Raw genomic sequence first — 12897 nt, 5'->3', positions numbered from 1 at the left:
CATGTGTTTTGAAGCCTGTTATTAGTTAGGGGCATTAAGATTGTTATGTTTGTTTTTTGTTTTTGTTTGCTTGTTTGTTTTTTAGAGACGGGGTCTTGCTATGTTGTTCAGCCTGGTTTCAAACTCCTGGGCTCAAGTGATCCTCCCGCCTTGGCCTCCCAAAGTGCTGAGATTACAGGCATAAGCCACTGTGGCCAACCCTGTTATTTCTTCTTGATGAATTGACCGTTTTATCATTACGAAATGACCCTCTGTCCCTGGTAACATTCTTTGTCTTGAAGTCTCCTTCGCTGGGTGTAGGGAGAGGCCAGCAGCACCCGCCGGCATTGGTTTATTTGCAGCCCACACAGCTGTTGGACATCTGGCACACCCAAAACTCAGCAGCTCATCTAGACTTTCTATTCTGCGTCCTTCTGTGTCCTTCTGTCTCCGCATAACTCTCTACAAACCTAGCCCTCCCCTCCTTTCTTCACGCCCCACCCTCTTGGTTTACCATTTGATGATTGGCCTGGAGCCTACATCTCTCTCAATCTCTGTCTTTTTTGGAAGCCTGTGATCAATGATCATTAATAATGCAAACATTCTTTTCGTCTTAGCACAAATCCCAGGCAAATAAATCACTGGCAAATAGGAGTTATCGGCAACCACACCTCGGCCTCCACTCTACTCAGGCCCTAGGTTCTTTTCCCAAATAGGAAATAGGAAGGTTGAGCAATGACAAATGTAGGCATTTCCCAAAATAGGCACTGTGGCTCATGCCCCAGGTTGAAGTCAGGAAGGAGGAAAGGGTCCTGTCTACACAGCCGAAGCACTTGCAGCTGCTGCTGGGGTCCTAGCCTAAGATCCTGCAGTTGAAAAATCCAAATGGCAGAGTAAATACAGACACATCCTGGTTGTGTGTCCTCAATGAAAAGACCCTGACAACCCCAGAAACCACCCTGGTCAGGGCGAATCTTGGGCAAACCCTGTATGACATCTCAGCGCCTTCTAACAAAGCATCTGCTAACAGTGTTGAACAATACAAGCCACTGAAGATGGTAAATGACACTGGAAAGCTGGCTGAAGGAAAAGGCTGGGTCTGCTGGAGAGGGTTCACTTCAGCTTCTGAGCCCTTACCCTGGGCCCGTGGATGTGTTAAGCACAGTCTCCGCTCAAGAAACTCACAATCCCCAAGGGAAAACACACACACACACACACACACACACACACACACACACACACACACACACACACAGTTAAGCACAGCACAGTGGGGAAGAGCAGGAGAGAGGCAGCAGGGGGCCCATGGGGCTCAGAGTGGAGCACCCGGGAGGTGGGCAAGCAGTCAGGAAGCAGCTGGGAAGGGCACCCCCATGCTGAGTCTTGAAGGATGAGTGGGAGGCATTAAGCAAAGAAAGAGCAAGGGACGTGGAGAAGTTCCCTGGCAGAAGGAATACTTGTGCAAAGGCACAGAGGCTGAAGAGAATTCAGTTAGGGCCACTGCAAGTCTTTTGGTATTACTAGAGCTATGGAGAGTGGTTGACATGAGGCTGGAGGAGTAGGAAGGGGCCAGCATATGAAGAGCCTTGAATGCCAGAAAAAGGAGCTGGACTTTATCCTTAGAGTGATGGGAGCCAGGGAAGGGCTTTGAGCAAGGGAATGACATGATTAGACAGTACAGATTGCTAATCCCTGATGCCCTGAAACTTAATACCCATTTTTTCCTATCAATTGCCGAAGATCCCTCTTAAATTATACCCAATATATTTATTTGAAAGCTTGGTTTTTCTCAGTTTCTTACCCTATATATGCATCTCAAAAATGTGTACTGCAGTACTCCAGCATCAGGGAAAAAGCACAAAACTCTAGGAACTTGTATGTATGAAACAAAGTGGCTCACTAAAACCTCAGAATTATTTTGAAATCTCATTTTTATTTTTAAAATCTACAAAATTTTTTGTTTTACTCTACCAATGTTTAATAGAAATAAAATATTTCAAGTTACTCACCATTGAATAAACTTGACACTATCGGGAAAAAAAAAAGTATAAGTCCAGTGATCAGACTGGGTCTGAATCTCAATTTTGCTGTTTAATAGCTGTGCAATCCTGGACAAGTTATCTAAATTCTACGAGCCTCATTCTGCCCATCTGTAAAATGGTCACAATTAAGCATACCTGTCTCATGGGGTTAGTTATGATGAGGGCCAAACTGAAATCATGCATCTGAAGTACACAACACAGGACCTTGCACACAGGAAGCTCTTCAGGAGTGTTCCCTATGACTCTACTTATAGTTGGGATGCCACACTTTTCACAATGATTTTGTGTTTACCTCCCCCAATATTATGAGTTTCTAGAGGCCAGCTTGTGTCTTACTCACCTAGGTATCCCCAGTGCCTAGCACTGAATCTGGTACATTGTAAGCATTCAACCAAGGATGGATGGATGGATGGATGGATGGATAAATTAATGAAAAAAGAAGACACCCAGCCACTTCTATGCCCATAGAGTCCCCCTCTGCTTCAGAGGTGGGAGTCAGGCTTATTCTTTTTTAAAGAGGGTTAAATGAATCGTGTGTCTGGGGACAAGCATCTGGGGCAAGCTTTGTCATTAGACAGTCTGTGGTTTGCAGTTTCTTCAGGGGAGAGCTGTCTAGACAGAAGGGAGGAACAAGGACTGCATGGGAATCAGGATCCTGGGGAGGGCTTCTCAGGGAATGGGAAGCCTGGGCTTCTCACTCTTTTTTTCTTCCTCATCACTCAGGATCTGGCTGAGAAAATTTGCCACCTGCCCCTAGCAGTGGAAATAGGTTCATAGCTTTTACCTAAGGATGACAAAGAGGGGTACAGCAAACCCATCACTAGCTACCAACAGGGTAAAGTTTTTTGTTTGTTTTTGTTTTTGTTTTGAGACAGAGTCTCATTGTGTTGTCCAGCCTGGAGTGCAGTGGTGCGATCTCAGCCCACTGCAACCTCTGCCTTCCAGGTTCAAGTGATTCTCATGCCCCAGCCTCCCGAGTAGCTGGGATTACAGACACGTGCCATCACGTCTGGATAATTTTTTGTATGTTAGTAAAGATGGGGTTTCACCAGGTTGCCCAGGCTGGTCTCAAACTCCTGAACTCATGTAATTCACCTGCCTAGGCCTCCCAAAATCCTGGGATTACAGGTGTGAGCCACCATGCCTGGCCTTTGTGTGTGTGTGTGCGTGTGTGTGTGTGTGTGCGTGTGTGTGTGTGTGCCAAGCACTGCACTAAGGTCCTAACATGCATTCTCCTCTCCATTGCCCTGTGGGGAAAGTACTATTGTGTATTTCCACTCTGTAGATGAAGGAACAGACTCAGAGATTAAGTAACTTTCTCTTGCAAGGGTAGTGACAGGACAAGGTCCTCAGTTACATCAGACTCCCCATGAATCAGGTGTCTGTCTAGTCAACAAATAATTTGAGCATCTTCTCTTTACACATTGCTGTGGCAAATGGGGTGGGCCAGTAAGGATAAGTAAGATGTGATTTCTACTTTGAAGAAGTTTCTAACTTGAAGACAGAGATGAAGGCTTCCTTATCTTTGTATTCCCAGTTCAGGGCCTGGCAATACAGTGACTGTTGAATAAAGCACATGTTGTTAGAGCTAGAAGGGTCTTTGGAGTTTGAGTGTATTAGTCCTGTTAATTTACAGTTGGGAAAACTGAGACCTAGAAGGAGGAACTACCTGGAAAACACAGTTAGGAGAGGAGCCTGGGGTCTGCAGCCAGCCTACTTAGTTTGAATCTCAGCTCTACCACTTATTAGCTGTGTGACTTTGAGTTGGTCACTTAACCTCTCTGATTCTCAGTTTTCTTGTCCAAGAAAGAGGAATAAAGTTGTGAGAATTAAGTGAGATCATCCATGCATAGGGTTTAGTATCATCTTCATTATTATTATTATTATTAATATTATTATTATTTGAGATGGGGTCTTATTCTGTCACCCAGGCTGGGGTGCAGTGGCGTGTTCTCAGCTCACTACAACCTCTGCTTCCTGGGCTCAAGTGATTCTCCTGTCTCAACCTCCTGAATAACTGGAACTACAGGCACACGCCACCATGCCTGGCTAATTTTTTATATTTTTGGTAGAGATGGGGTTTTGCCCAGGCTGGTCTCGAACTCCTGAGCTCAAGTGATCTGCCCACCTTGGCCTCCAAAAGTGCTGGGATTACAGGTGTGAACCACTATGCCTGGCCCATTATTATCATCATTATTTTATTTTATTTTTTTGAGAAGGGGTATTGGGGGAAGCTGCCCCCAGTATTTCAACATAGGTTCTTTCTATTTTCCCTAAGTGTTGGCTGGCCTGAGAAATAAAGAGGAAGAGTACAAAGAGAGGAATTTTACAGCTGGGCCGCTGGGGGTGACATCACTTATCAGTAGGTCTCTGATGCTCACCTGAGCCGCAAAACCAACAAGTTTTTATTAGGGATTTCAAAAGGGGAGAGGGTGTACAAACAGGGAGTAGGTCACAAAGATCACATGCTTCAAAGGGCAAAAAAGAGAACAAAGATCACATGTTTCTGAGGAAACAGGGCAAGGACAAAAGCAAAGATCACAAGGCAAAGGGCAAAATTAGAATTACTGATGAGGGTCTATGTTCAGCTGTGCACGTATTGTCTTGATAAACATCTTAAACAACAGAAAACAGGGTTTCAGAGCAGAGAACTGGTCTGACCTCAAATTCACCAGGGTGGGGTTTTTTCCCTACCCTAATAAGCCTGAGGGTACTGCAGGAGACCAGGGCGTATTTCAGTCCATAGGACAGACACTCCCAGAGTGGCCATTTATAGACCTCCTCCCAAGAATGCAATTCTTTTCCTAGAGTATTAATTATCAATATTCCTTGCTGGGAAAATAATTTAGCGATGGCTCTCCTACTTGCACGTCCGTTTATAGGCTCTCTGCAAGAAGAAAAATATGGCTCTTTTTGCCCAACCCCGCAGGCAGTCAGACCTTGTTGTTTTCCCTTGTTCCCTAAAAATTGCTGTTATTCTGTTCTTTTTCAAGGTGCACTGATTTCATATTGTTCAAACATACATGTTTTACCATCAATTTGTACAGTTAGACACAATTATCACAGTGGTCCTGAGGTGACATACATCCTCAGCTTACGAAGATAACAGGATTAAGAGATTAAAATAAGACAGGTGTAAGAAATTATAAGAGTATTATTTGGGAAGTGATAAATGTCCACATTAAAATGAAATCGTCACAATTTATGTTCAGAGATTGAAGTAAAGACAGGCGTAAGAAATTATAAAACTCTGAATTTTGGGAACTGATATATGTCAATATTAAAATGAAATCTTTACAATTTATGTTCCTCTGCCACAGCGCCAGCCAGTCCCTCCATTGGGGGTCCCTGACTTCCCGCAACAAAGGGGTTTTACTCTGTCATCCAAGCTGGAATGCAGTGGCTCAATCATAGCTCACTGCAGGCTCAAACTCCCAGGCTCAAGCAATCCTCCTGCCTCAGCCTCCCAAGCAGCTGGGACTACAGGCACATGCCACCACAACTGGCTAAATTATAAATTGTATGTAGAAATAAGATCTCCCTATGCCCAAGCCGGTCTCAAACTCCTGGACTCAAGAGATCCTCCCACCTCAGCTTCCCAAAGTGTGGGATTACAGGCATAAGCCACCACACCCAGCATGTGTGGGGTTTAGCATAACACTTAGCACACAATCCCACAGTACATTTTGCTCTGATTACTATTAAACAATTGCATAGTGAGTTAGTAACTCAGGGCTTCCTGACTCCCAGTCCAGTGCTCTTTCCAGCTCCCCATGGTTCCTGCATCTACTGGAGTATAATCAGGGGAGGTGTGGGGGTGGTAATGTGTGTGATCACATGTCCGCTGTCCTTGGGGACAAGTGCCTTGTGTCCCCGAGCCCATATCTCAGTGCCTCTCGCCATGCCTCTTCCCTGTCTTTGAAGCCTTCCCCGTTCTCCCCCGTTGACCAGAGTCCGGAGACTCACCCCTAAATGAAACACGCAATGAAATGCCTGATAACATCCTTTCACCTCCCATTGCAATTTCCTCTGGGCCAGAAGGGGTGAGGCTGAGCCTGGGAAGGAGCCAACAGGAAATTCCCAGGGAGCAGCAAGGGATGGATGTCCAAGGGCAGTCAGCGATACTATCTCCAGCATCGAGTCTCCGAGCTAGGAAGAGACAAGTCTCGCAGGAGAGGTTTTGCTGTTTGTTTTCCTCGGGCTTGACTTCTAACGAGAGAATTTAATTAAGAGCTCAATTGCCTTGCCTGGGGAATAGGAATCCGAGGGGATGGCAGAGCTGAAGCCGGTGGCCGAGGGGAAGGGAGGGAGGGGCCACTTTGGACTCAGATTGAACTGTGATGGGCTTAAGCTGCAGCAGAGAAGTTCGGCTCACAGGGGTGTTTTGGTCTAATCCCAAAACAAGACTCTTCTCCTACAGGAACTTGTAAGTTTTAGATTCTATGGTGCAAATTAAAAGACATTTAAACCAGTCAAGGAAACAGGCAAAGTTTGATATTCCCAATTGTTCCCACTCACACTGTTAAAGAAAAAATTATTCTTATTAATAATAAGGCAATGGTGGGCTGGGCATGGTGGCTCACGCCTGTAATCCCAGCACTTTGGGAGGCTGAGGCAGGCGGATCACTTGAAGTCAAGAGTTCGAGACCAGCCTGGCCAACATGGTGAAACTCTCTCACCTGGGCCTCCCAAAGTGCTGAGATTGCAGGCATGCACCACACCACACCCGGTTTCCCGGACCTAGAAGGAGGCCTGCACACATTAGACCCACAGTAAGTATTATTTCCTGAATGAATAAAATAATATACAGCAGGCTTATTAGTTTCCTCACAGGACTGTGTGAGGTTTCCAGTTTGTTCACATCCCAACTCCTCCCCCCTGCTCATCTGCGAAATGGGCATAGTAAAAGTATTTACCTGTGTTGGCAGGCGCATGTGAAACCATGCCGATAAGGTGTTTAGCATGGGGCCAGGTGCATAGTAAGTGCCCCAGAAAAATCAGGGGGTTGAATAGACAGTAAAGGTTTACTCCACACTTGTGTGTGATATGGAGAAAACTCCAGAACTCAGGTTTCGGATGCAGGAAGACAAGGGTCTGCAATGGGGGAGTCCAGGCAGGAGGCTGTCGCGAGAGGTGTGGGTCCTGACTCCAGGCAGTGGTGTGGGGAAAAAGATGAGGAGACAAAAATTAGGACTATTTCTGAGAAGTTCACTAGTTTTTTGTTTGTTTGTTTGTTTTGTTTTGTTTTGTTTTGTTTGAGACAGAGTCTTGCTCTGTCACCCCGGCTGGAGTGGGTGATCTCGGCTCACTGCAACCTCCATCTCCCGGATTCAAGCGATTCTCCTGCCTCAGCCTCCCAGATTCAAGCGATTCTCCTGCCTCAGCCTCCCGAGTCGCTGGGACTACAGGTGTGCATTACAATGCCCAGCTAATTTTTGTATTTTTAGTAGAGACGGGGTTTCACCATGTTGGCCAGGCTAGTCTCAAACTACTGACCTCAAGTGATCCTCCCACCTTGGCCTCCCAAAGTGCTGGGGTTACAGGCATGAGCTACCATGCCTGGTTGAAGTCCACTGGGTTCTAACAGGACTGATCCCAGACTTAGGGAGAGACACAGAGAGCATCCTCAGATAACCCCACCAACTTCCAGTCTTGTAAGTCACCCCCCATGTATTGGGCTAACAGAGTATTCCAGGACAACACTCCTCTGAACATTTCAATCAATAAGAGAAGGCGCTGAGGTCACTCAGGGAAACAGAAGAAGCTGGGAAGGTGACAAGCACTGCTTCCTCTCTGCTATGTTCTTCTGCACCAGGCACAGCACTTAAGTAATTCCTTAATTAATCTATACAACAGCCTTTGGGGAGGGGATTATCAAGCCCATTTTATGGATGAACAATCTGAGGCTCAGAGGACTGAAAAAGTTCCCCCCAGGTTATCTTGGAGAAAACAAACAAACAAACAAACAAAAAAACAAGAGCCACCTGTTAACAGGGGATTACTGGATACCAGGCACTGTCTTCAGAAGTACTTTGTATATGAAGTCTCCCAGTCCACCCATGAGGTCTATGTACTTTGTTATCCCCATTTTACAGGTGAGGAAATAGCACAAGAAGGGTGGACACTTGCCCAAGGTCTCACGGCAAGTAAATGACATTGCCAGGACTCCAGTGTAGGGAGCTGGCTCTGGGGCCCACATCGCTTGGTCTGAGTCTGTTTCTCCAGCTATGAAATAGGAATCGTAGGCTGGGTGCAGTGGCTCATGCCTGTAATTTCAGCACTTTGGGAGGCCAAGGCAGGTGGATCGCTTGAGCCCGGGAGTTTGAGACCAGCCTGGGCAACAGGGTGAAACCCCATCTCTACAAAAAAAATCAAAATTATCCAGGTGTGGTGGTGTGCACTTGTAGTCCTAGCTATTTGGGATGCTGAGGTGGGAAGATTGTTTGAGCCCAGGAAGTCGAGGCTGCAGTGAGCCATGATCACACCACTGTACTCCAGCCTGGGTGACAGAGCGAGACCTTGTCTCAAAAAAAAGCAATAGTAACATCTACCTTTATAAGATTGAGGTTAAAGGAGCTTAGGGAGAGTAGCCAGCAGTGTGCCTGGTGCCACTGACAGCTCTGAAAAGTTACTTCCCTGCCTTTCTCTTCATTGTACCCCTGAAGTGCACAAGGGCCTTGTTCTTGAAGGGTTTTCCTGCTGAGTGCATGCGTGTTACATTCTCATTATAGAGAGGAATCTGGTAAGGAGTGGGTTCTTTCTCTATGTTGAGTTGAGCAGAGAGAAAGAGGGCTGATGTGGTAAACCCACACACATACCAGTCTCATCACCTTGCAGTCTCATCATACCACTCCCACAGGGACCCAGCTAAGCTGAAAAGCAAGACTGAATTCTAAAAAGTGGCTTGGAAAAAAAAAATAATAATACATGAATGCTGCTTCTAAATTTAACCTTCAGATATTGTAGAAAGAGCAGCTCTCATCTCTCCAAAGACAAGACAGTTTGACAGTCTCTGAAATTCAAGGGAACTTTCTGGAATGGATAATTAACAGACACATTTGAGATTCCTGAGCATCCTTTCAAAATCTCAGGTATTCTTTTCAAAACATAAAGAACCTCCAAATTCCATGTAGAAATAAACATTCAGGCCAGGCGCGGTGGTTCATGCCTGTAATCCCAACACTTTGGGAGGCAGAGCGGGGAGGATTGCCTGAGGCCAGGGGTTCAAGACCAGCTTGGACAACATAGGGAGACCTCGTCTCTACAAAAAATAAAAAATTAGCTGGGTGTGGTGGCATGCACCTATATAGTTTTAACTACTCAGGAGACAGAAGCAGGAGGATTGCTCGAGCCCAGGAGTTAGAGGCTGCAGTGAGCTATGCAGTGAGCTATGCAGTGAGCTGCAGTTCAAGACCAGCCTGTGTGACAGAGTGAGACCCTATCTCTAAAAAAAAAAAAAAAAAAATTCAAAAGATAATTTTGGTCCAGACCTGGTGGCTCATGCCTGTAATCCCAGCACTTTGAGGCCGAGGCAGGTGGATCACCTGAGGTCAGAAGTTTGAGACCAGCCTGGCCAACATGGCAAAACCCTGTCTCTACTAAAAATACAAAAATTAGCCGGGTGTGGTGGTACACTCCTGTAGTCCCAGCTACCTGAGAGGCTGAGACAGGAGAACCACTGGAACCCAGGAGGCGGAGATTGAAGTGAGGTAAGATCAAGCCACTGCACTCCAGCCTGGGTGACAGAGTGAGACTCCATTTCAAAAACAAACAAACAAAAAAGATAATTTTGAATTAGAGTTGATTTTCACCTGTCAGACTGGAGAATTTAAGAAAGATTGATAATATTGAGTATTGGCTAGGGTGCGAGGAAATGCCCCAGGATTAATTACTGGGAGAAATGCATATTCAGGCAGTCTTTTTTGGAGAACAATTTGGCAGCATCTATCAAAATTGTAAATAAGCATGCCTTTTGATAATTTTATTGCTAAATACCATCTTACAAAAATACCCTCCTAAATACACACAGTTGAATGTTTATCATAGTGAAAAAAACGAAAATGCCCTAAATGCCTTTGAATTGCCTTTGGTTAAATACATGATACTGTATCTACATTACGAACAAGCATAAAGAGATTAAAAATAACTCAGTAGATTTCTATATATCGATATGATAATTTTCTGTGCTAAGTATGGTAAGTTTCTAGCATTTAGCTAGAAAAGTAATCCTGAAAAGAATCATAGCAAATTGCTAACAGTGGCCAGCTGCAGGGAGAAGGGGATGGGGCCAGTGCAAGGAACTTTCCCTTTTATTCTCCTATGTACAGTATTGTTGGCATTTTTATACAGGCATGTAATTTGTATGATTTAAATAAAATAAACATATTTGAGGGACTGAGGCAGGAGGATCACTTGAGCCCAGCAGTTTGAGACCAGCCTGGGCAACTTAGGGAGACTGTCTCTACAAAAAAAATTTTTTTTTTTTGAGATGGAGTTTCACTCTTGTTGCCCAGACTGGAGTGCAATGGCGCCATCTTGGCTCACTGCAACCTCCGCCTCCCAAGTTCAAGCAATTCTCCTGCCTCAGCCTCTCGAGTAGCTGTGATTACATTTGCTTGCCACCACGTCCAACTAATTTTTGTATTTTTAGTAGAGACCAGGGTTTCACTATGTTGACCAGGCAGGTCTTGAACTTCTGACCTCAGGTGATCGCCCGCCTCAGCCTCCCAAAGTGTTGGGATTACAGGTGTGAGCCACTGTGCCTGGCCCAAAAAATTTTTTTAAATTAGCCAGGTGCAATGGTGTACACCTTTAGTCCCAGCTATTTGGGAGGCTGAGGTGAGAGGATGGGTTGGGTCCAGGAGTTGGAGGTCACAGTAAGGTATGATTGCACCACTGCCCTCCAACCTGGGTGACAGAGCAAGACCCTGTCTCTAAAAAAATAAATTAAATAAAGAAATAAAGGAGAAAACAGTAATTCAGTGTCCCGATCTCCACTCACTGCAACCTCTGCCTCCGGGGTTTGAGCAATTCTGGTCCCCCAGCCTCCCGAGTAGCTGGGACCACAGGACTGTGCCACCACGCCCAGCTAATTTTTATATTTTTAGTAGAGATGAGATTTTACCATGTTGGCCAAGCTGGTCTCAAACTCCTGGTCTCAAGTAATCCACGTGCCTTGGCCTCCCAAAGTGCTGGGATATACAGGCGTGAGCCACCCCACCCAGCCCAAAAAAATGCTTTTAAACTAAAGGTTTTCCAGCCTGGCTTGAGTCAGGATCACCTGTGAAGCTTGTTCAGCATCTCTGAGGATTCTGAATCTATAGGGCTGATCTCAAAACTATTGCTGAGTTGTTTTATTTTCATGTATTATTATTTTTGTTTCAATAAATGTGATAACTGAGGCTCAAAATGTGGGAGACCTTCCCAAAATCACAAAGCAAGTCATCCCTTGAGTTAGTGGCTCCTCCCCTCCTGCCCCAGGACCTGGGGGGGGGGGGAAAAGCTTCCCCCTTTTTACCCCTCAGCCTCCTCCAGATTGGACCAGCTGTGAGCATCACAGAATTAAACTTCAAATATTCTAAAGCAGCTCCAAAAACATTTCCTCCCATGTGGAGGAAGAGCATCCTTTGAGAAAAATGCTAAATTGCCTTAATTATATTTCTTTCGAAGGCAAGACGTGCCCATCTGCTTTCGTGGTAGGGGGTGTGGATGCATGCTGAGCACAAATATAAATCAAACCCAATACAAACACAATTATCAGGTCTATGCCTGCCTCATAATCTTGAAAAAGAAGGAGAACGGTGCCCATGGGGTGGGTGGCAGGTCAGCTCCAGGGCTCCTCTTGAACCTGGGTTCTCATTGGAGCATGCTGGGGCCGCGGCGGACGCCGACTTTTAACAATGGGGGCTGGGGAGTGGAGAGCACAGTGCTATACTGGGGAGAGGCTGCAGGAGTGGGGGCCCCAGCTAGGACAGTGCTGGCCCCATGCAACAGCAAGGCTGTAAAAGTCACAGCAGTCTGGGCGCGGTGGCTTACGCCTGTAATCCCAGCACTTTGGGAGGCCGAGGCGGGCGGATCACGAGGTCAGGAGACCGAGACCATCCTGGCTAACACGGTGACACCCTGTCTCTACTAAAAATACAAAAAATTTGCCGGGCGTGGTGGCGGGCACCTGTAGTCCCAGCTACTCAGGAGGCTGAGGCAGGAGAATGGCGTGAACCCTGGGGGGCGGAGCCTGCAGTGAGCCGAGACGGCGCCACTGCACTCCAGCCTGGGCGACAGAGCGAGACTCCGTCTCAAAAAAAAAAAAAAAAAAAAAAAAAAAAAAAATCACAGCAGCACTGGAACCCAATGGAACCCACTGGAACTTTCCAATGAAAGTTTTGGGTTTTCATAGAGGAAAGAGTATAGGTGCTAAATCAGACAGCTCTAGATTCAGACCCTGGCCCTGGTAAGCTATGTGACTTTGGGTAAGATATATTACCCTCTCTGGGATTTTCTTTTCTGTAAGATGGGGATAGTCATACCTACTTCATTCAGGGTGGCGGGGTGATATGTGTACAGCTCTTGAAGCCAGGCATAATCAAATGCTTAATATTGGGCTCTTGTTACTGTTATTTTAAAATTATTATTATCTTTTTTGAGACAAAGTCTCACTCTGTTACCTAGGCTGGAGTGCAGTGGCACAATCTCGGCTCACTGCAACCTCCGCCTCCCAGGTTCAAGTGATTCTCCTGCCTCAGCCTCCCGAGTAGCTGGGACTACAGGCGCCCACCACCACACCCTTTTTGTATTTTTAGTAGAGATGGGGTTTCACCATGTTGGCCAGGCTGGTCTCGAACTCCTGACCTCAGGTGAACCACCCGCCTCGGCCTCC

Source organism: Pongo pygmaeus, chromosome 1 (genome assembly GCF_028885625.2).
Source record: "Pongo pygmaeus isolate AG05252 chromosome 1, NHGRI_mPonPyg2-v2.0_pri, whole genome shotgun sequence".
In the NCBI taxonomy this organism is placed as follows: Eukaryota; Metazoa; Chordata; class Mammalia; order Primates; family Hominidae; genus Pongo; species Pongo pygmaeus.
The sequence above is the reverse complement of the archived record's forward strand: the minus strand, read 5'-3'. Positions refer to the sequence as shown.